Below are 6,756 nucleotides of genomic sequence, written 5' to 3'. Positions count from 1 at the left end.
TTCGTAAAATGGAACCAACTGTTGAATTGATTTTTCAGCAGAGAAACAAATCATTGTAAAACTAGCAAGCTATTCATCATTATGCAATTATTTTCTCTGATTATATGACCAGCACATAATGTTGTTCACTGACAACCAGAATATACTGTTTTGACGAAGAAGGAGTAAAGATATGGGTGGTATCTCTCATTCACACTTGAAGACCCATTTAAAAATATCAGATTCCTATATTTAGGGCTCTAATATCTGTTGGCTTAGAGATTTTAGTACCCACTGGAGGAATACTCCTACCGAGAGACATAATACATTTCAGTCCAACTTAAAAGTAACAGTTAACATGCATATTAAACTTAGATTCCAAATGCCACTAGACCAAAAAAGTGGATTATGGAGTAGATTGAGATTATTAACTCTGAGTATCAAGGGAAATAGGTTGCTATAAAGTGGAGAAGAAAAATTTTGAATTTTTAAGGTGATTTAAGCTACCTTCTTTTATTATTCTTATATATAATATAGCACCAATATATATAGTACCATGTGTCTTCTTTTCACTTCTCTTTCTACATATGGTATGTGTAAATGGTATTTAATTTACTATTTATTCCACAGATGGCCATATGTCCAGGTAGTTGCCTAAAGCAATTAGAGAGGAACTAATAGCTATCATCCAAAAATTCTGACTTGATTTTGAATGTAAGAAGTCACAAGGTATTTTTCTCTTTTTAGGAAAATTTGGAGGTTTTTTATTTTGATTTTCTTTTTTGTCAGTCCCAAGAATAATTGCTGGGTGTCAGAAACAGAAATATGTGTTTCAGAATGGGCATGTCACAGTTGGCTTTGAAAGTGCTGGACTATGGGGCGCCTGGGTGGCTCAGTTGGTTAAGTGACCGACTTCCGTTCAGGTCATGATCTCGCGGTCCCTGAGTTTGAGCCCAGCGTCGGGATCTGTGCTGACAGCTCAGAGCCTGGAGTCGTGTCTCCCTCTCTCTGACCCTCCCCCATTTATGCTCTGTCTCTCTCTGTCTCAAAAATAAATAAACATTAAAAAAAAAGTGCTGGACTGAAGTGAATTTTTTTTTTAAATTAGTCTGGTGTTAATTTTCCTTTTCTAAAATATGTTGGATATTTTAATTTATTCATTTTAAGCACGAGCTTTTTGGGTTTTTTTAATATTTTATTTATTTATTTATTTTAGTTTCATTTTTGGTAAAACTCTATCCCCAACATGGGGTTTGAACTCACGACCCCAAATCAAGAGTCACATGCTCTACTGACTGAACCAGTCAGGTAGCCCTCATCACTTCTATTTAAATATAATTTTTCCTTTCTAATGGTTTTATATTTATAGAAAAATTACAAAGATAGTACAGAGAGTTCCTACATACCCCTTGCCAAACTTCCCATGCTGTTAACACCTTACAATACTATGGAATATTTATCACAATAAAGGAAGCAAGAATAGTATACTACTAACTAAACTCCACACTTAATGTAGATTTCACTAATATTTTTTCCCTTGATGTCCTTTTGCTGTTCCAGGATTCCATCCAGGACACTGCATTAATTCTCATGTCTCTGAGGCACGTCTTGACTCAGACAGTTTGTCAGGCTTTTCTGGTTTTTGATGACCTTGTTGTTTTGAAGAACACTGGTCAGGTATTTTACAAAATGTCCTTCAATTTGGCTTTGTTTGATGCTTTTATCCTGGTTAAACTGAGAGTGGGTTTTGAGAAGAAAAACCATAGAAATAAAGTGCTATTCTCATCACACCATATGACCACATTCATACTGTCAACATGACTTAACATTGATGATATAAACTATAGAGTTATCTGGCTGAGATAGTGTTTTCCAGGTTTCTCCCTTATCAAAACAAATTATCCTCACACCTTCCATAACACTGTTCTCTATAAGCAGTTCTCTAACAGGATCTCATATTCAAGAGGCTAAGTTCTACTTTCTTGAGGTTGGAAGGTATCTGCATAAATTATTGGGAATTCTTCTCTACAGGAAAGTTGTCTCCTCTCTCTGATTTATTTATTTCTTAAACCATTATGAATTATGGACTTGGTATTTATTTTATACTTTGAGTTATAATCTAATACTATCTTCTTTTTTTTAGTTTTATTTATTTATTTTTTTAATATATGAAATTCATTGTCAAATTGGTTTCCATACAACACCCAGTGCTCATCCCAACAGGTGCCCTCCTCAATACTCATCACCCACCCTCCCCTCCCTCACACTCCCCATCAGCCCTCAGTTTGTTCTCAGTTTTTAAGAGTCTCTCATGCTTTGTCTCTCTCCTACTCTAACCTCTTTTTTTTTTCTTCCCCTCCCCCATGGGTTCCTGTTAAGTTTCTCAGGATCCATATAAGAGTGAACACATATGGTATCTGTCTTTCTCTGTATGGCTTCTTTATTTCTTGCTCAAATTTTCCCACATCTGGTCATATGGAGTTCTTTCAAATTGATTCCTGTGACATTTTAAAAAAATTAATATTTATTTTTGAGAGAGAGAGACAGAACATGAGCAGGGAGGGGCAGACAGAGAGGGAGACACAGAATCTGAAAGGGGCTCCAGGATCTGAGGTGTCAGCACAGAACCTGACGCAGGGCTTGAACCCACGAACCATGAGATCATGACCTTAGCTGAAGTCGGACACTCAACTGACTGAGCCACCCAGGTGCCCCTCCTGTATTTTTTAAAAATGTCCTATGTTGTAAATAGACACTTTCCAAAGAAGACATCCAGATGGCTAACAGACACATGAAAAAATGCTCAACACCACTTATTATCAGGGAACTACAAATCAAAACCACAACGAGATACCACCTCACACCAGTCAGAATGGCTAAAATTAACAACTCAGACAACAACTGATGTTAGCAAGGATGCAGAGAAAGAGCAACCCTTTTACACTGCTGGTGGGAATGCAAACTGGTGCAGCCACTCTGGAAAACAGTATGAAGGTTCCCCCAAAAATTAAAAGTAGAACTTCCCTATGACCCAGCAATTGCACTACTAGGTACATATCCAAGGAACACAGGTGTGCTGTTTCAAAGGGGCACATGCACCCCAGTGTTTATAGCAGTGCTATCAACAATAGCCAAAGTATGGAAAGAGCCCAAATGTCCATCGATGGATGAATGGATAAAGAAGTGGTATACATATATAATGGAGTATTACTCGGCAATCAAAAAGAATGAAATATTGCCATTTGATCACTCGTATGTGAAATTTAAGAGACAAAACAGATGAACATAAGAGACTATTAAGTACAGAGAACACACTGAGGATTGCTGGCGAGGCTGTGGGTGGGGGCATGGACTAAATAGGCTTAGGGCATTAAGAAGAACACTTGTTGGGATGAGCACTGGGTATTATATGTAGGAGATGAATCACTGGAGTCTACCCCTGAAATCATTATTGCACTATATGCTAACTAACTTGGATGTAATAAATAAACAAACAAACAAACAAACAAACAAACTAGGTGGCTAGGCTGGTTAAGTGTCTGACTCTTGATTTCAGCTAAGGTCATAATGTCAGGTTGTGAGATCGAGCTCTGTGTCAGGTTCTGCACTGGGAATGGAGCTTGTTTAAGATTCTCTCTTCCTCTCCTTCTCTCCCTCTGCCCCTGACCTCACTCAAAAAAATAAATAAAATATAAAATAAAATAAAATGTCCCATGCTTTTATGTATTATGGACTCTCTTACTTTCTGGCACTATAAGATTCTTCATACTCACCTTGGATGTCCCTTGCCCAAACCTAGAATCAACAATTTGTACATTGATTCTTGGTTCCTTTTGCTAGAGAATGTAATTAGAAACCAGAATTGGGTTCCTAGGTATGCTTATCGTTATTGAGATGTCATTGCCTCCTTGTGTCAAGATACACACACACACACACACACACACACGTGTGTAGGTTTACATACAAATCTATAATCGTTTCTGCATCTACCCTAGGCTGCATCTGCAGATTACACTACGCTAATCTGCATCTACACTAATCTAAAAACGAGTTCATACTAAAGTCCCCAACTCTAATCCCATGCCATGTGACTTACACTAGCCTTCTGTTTTGCTGATCTGTAACCTCCCATTTCAGAAGTGAGAAATGTGATGGTCTCCACCATTTGCCATGCATTTACTTTAATTTGTTCCATCCCACTATACATGCAGCCAAGTTTCACAGTTGTAACCTGTCTCTCTGTGAGAAAGAACATTATCAACCAGAGTGCAATGTGTATGCACTGTTCCTTTTATACTTTGTCTTATATTTCCCTTGATTCTCTTCATTACAATTATGTCATATATTTGTAACAGTGTGGTTCTTTTATCACAGTCTACATTTCATCCATGGATCCGTAACCTCCTAAATTTTTTAAATGTGTATATGTGATTATTCATCATTTGTGTCACGAAAGCCTGTGGGCTTTGACAAATGCATGGTGCCAAGTATCGGCCACAGAAGTACTATTAAGATTAACTCCACCACTGAATAGCCCTTGGATTTTCATGTGAGCATAAGTTTTCAAATCAGCTAGGTAAATATGTGGGACCACAAAGGCTTGTTTGCAGAATTTGTCTATGTTTAATAAATAAGCATCTGCTAACTATCTGCTATACTTTCTGCTATTCCTCATCAGCAATACACGAGAGTTTCTATCACTCCACCACTTCACCAATATTTAGTATTGTCAAGTTTTTGGACTTAAGCCATTTTATAGGTGTGCCATTTTATTTTGAAGATTCTTTTTTTTTCTAATTAAATAAAGTTATAAGCAAGTGGCTAGCCATCCCCTAGTAAAGGGCCACACACGGACTCAAAATTCAGCCATATGGAACACTAAATCAGAATTTAAATTATTGGAAAGGGGGAAAAGGTTTGAAAATGCTTGGAGCTCACGTGCTCCAGATATAGGCTTCAGTGAGACTGAATTCTGCTAGCAGACTCTTCTACAGTTCTTATCTCTTCATGTCTTGGGATTCCTTGGTTTCTACTCAATTATAAGGGTGGTTCCCTAGTTTTTCTATCCATTCATGTGTTCTACAGAGCCTTCTAATAAATTTCCCTTGCTTACATTAGCCAAAGTAACTTTTAATGTTTTATGAACAAACAAACCTAACATATATATACTGGTCTCCCTTCGTCCACAGGGGATCGCTGTCAAGATTCCCAGTGGAGGCCAAAAAACAGCAGATAGTACCAAAGTCTCTAGATACTGTTTTTTCTCTTATACCTATATGCTTATGGCAAAGCTTAATTTATACATTAGGCACAATAAAGTATTAAAACCAAACACTAATAAGGAAATAGAACAATTATAGCAATATACTTTAATAAAAGTTATGTAAATGTGCTCTCTCGCTCTCTCTCTCAAAATATATTACTGTCGTGTACTCACCCTTCTTCTTGGGATGATGTGAGGGGATAAAGTGCCTATGTGCTGAGAAGTGAGGTGAATGATGTAGGCATTGTGACATAGTGCAAGGCTACTACTCATCTTCTGATGTTGTGTCAAAGGAGAATCATCTGCTTCTGGACTATGACTGACCTCAGGTACCCAAAATCGTGGAAAGCAAAACCATGAATAATGAGGGAACTACTGTACCCTCAGTTAAACGAATGAAAAAAGTCAAAGATAGTAAAATAATAATTCCTTTATTGGAAACATTGGTATGGAGCCAAGAACATCTATTTTTAAATTCTAGACCACATTCAGAATGTTAAAAACAAAGAAACAAACAAAAAACATAGTCCTGTAACAAAAATATTGAAGTAGTCTTTGGTAAAAGAATTTTTCTAAGTTGGTTTTGTAACAATTAAAAGAGAAGCTTATTTTTGTTAATAGTAGGTTACATACCAGAGTACTTTACCATTCCCCATCTGCCACCTATTTCGCCACCTCCTTTCCTAACCTTACAAGTAGTGTACTCCCCAGATTTCCCAGAATTTACTGGCTGTATTGATATATTCTGATATTGTAGAAACAGGCAAACACATTAAACAGTACATCTTTTACAACATCCTTCCACTTCTGCCTTGGGCATCTTCCCATCATTACAATTTTATCTCATAATATACAAATAAAAGATATACAATAGGAGTGAACCCTTGATTTTTTCCAGCAATATTTTCTGTTGCTTTTTTTATATTGGAATTAACTACAATTTGCATTGGAAAGCACAACCTGAATTTAAAAATTATAGCAACATGACAACAAAGATATTACTCTCCAAGTGTATATTACTTCATTATAATTACAACACCAATTCAACAAATATTAGGAAAACAAAAAGATCATATGCAACTAAAATACCAAATACAAAGCAAACAAAAATTTTGTACAGGTAAATAGCATTTATCAAAGAAAAAAAATAATCCAGTGCAAATTGGCAAAAGTGATTTGGAACATCCAATGCAATTTTTGTCCCCTCAAGATAGAACACTGATACTGAAGACTAGATATGGGGGCCCAGTTTTGTAAACACTGGGTATGAAATAACTTTCTCCATCTCTTTTATATGATAATAAATCAATAACAATCAATATTTTTAAAAAAATAACAAGATATAAACACCCATGATTTATTGAGATAAACTCACAATGGCACACAAAAAAAATCTTAAAATATGACACCATATTTCTACTCAAGAATGGTGGGCCCAAAATTAAGTCACTATGAATAGATTCATACAGAAATTAAATATTACAACCGAGAAATCATCCTGCTTTGAGTTGACA

This window comes from Panthera leo, chromosome B4 (genome assembly GCF_018350215.1).
Source record: "Panthera leo isolate Ple1 chromosome B4, P.leo_Ple1_pat1.1, whole genome shotgun sequence".
Taxonomy (NCBI): Eukaryota; Metazoa; Chordata; class Mammalia; order Carnivora; family Felidae; genus Panthera; species Panthera leo.
This window is presented reverse-complemented; position numbering follows the sequence as displayed.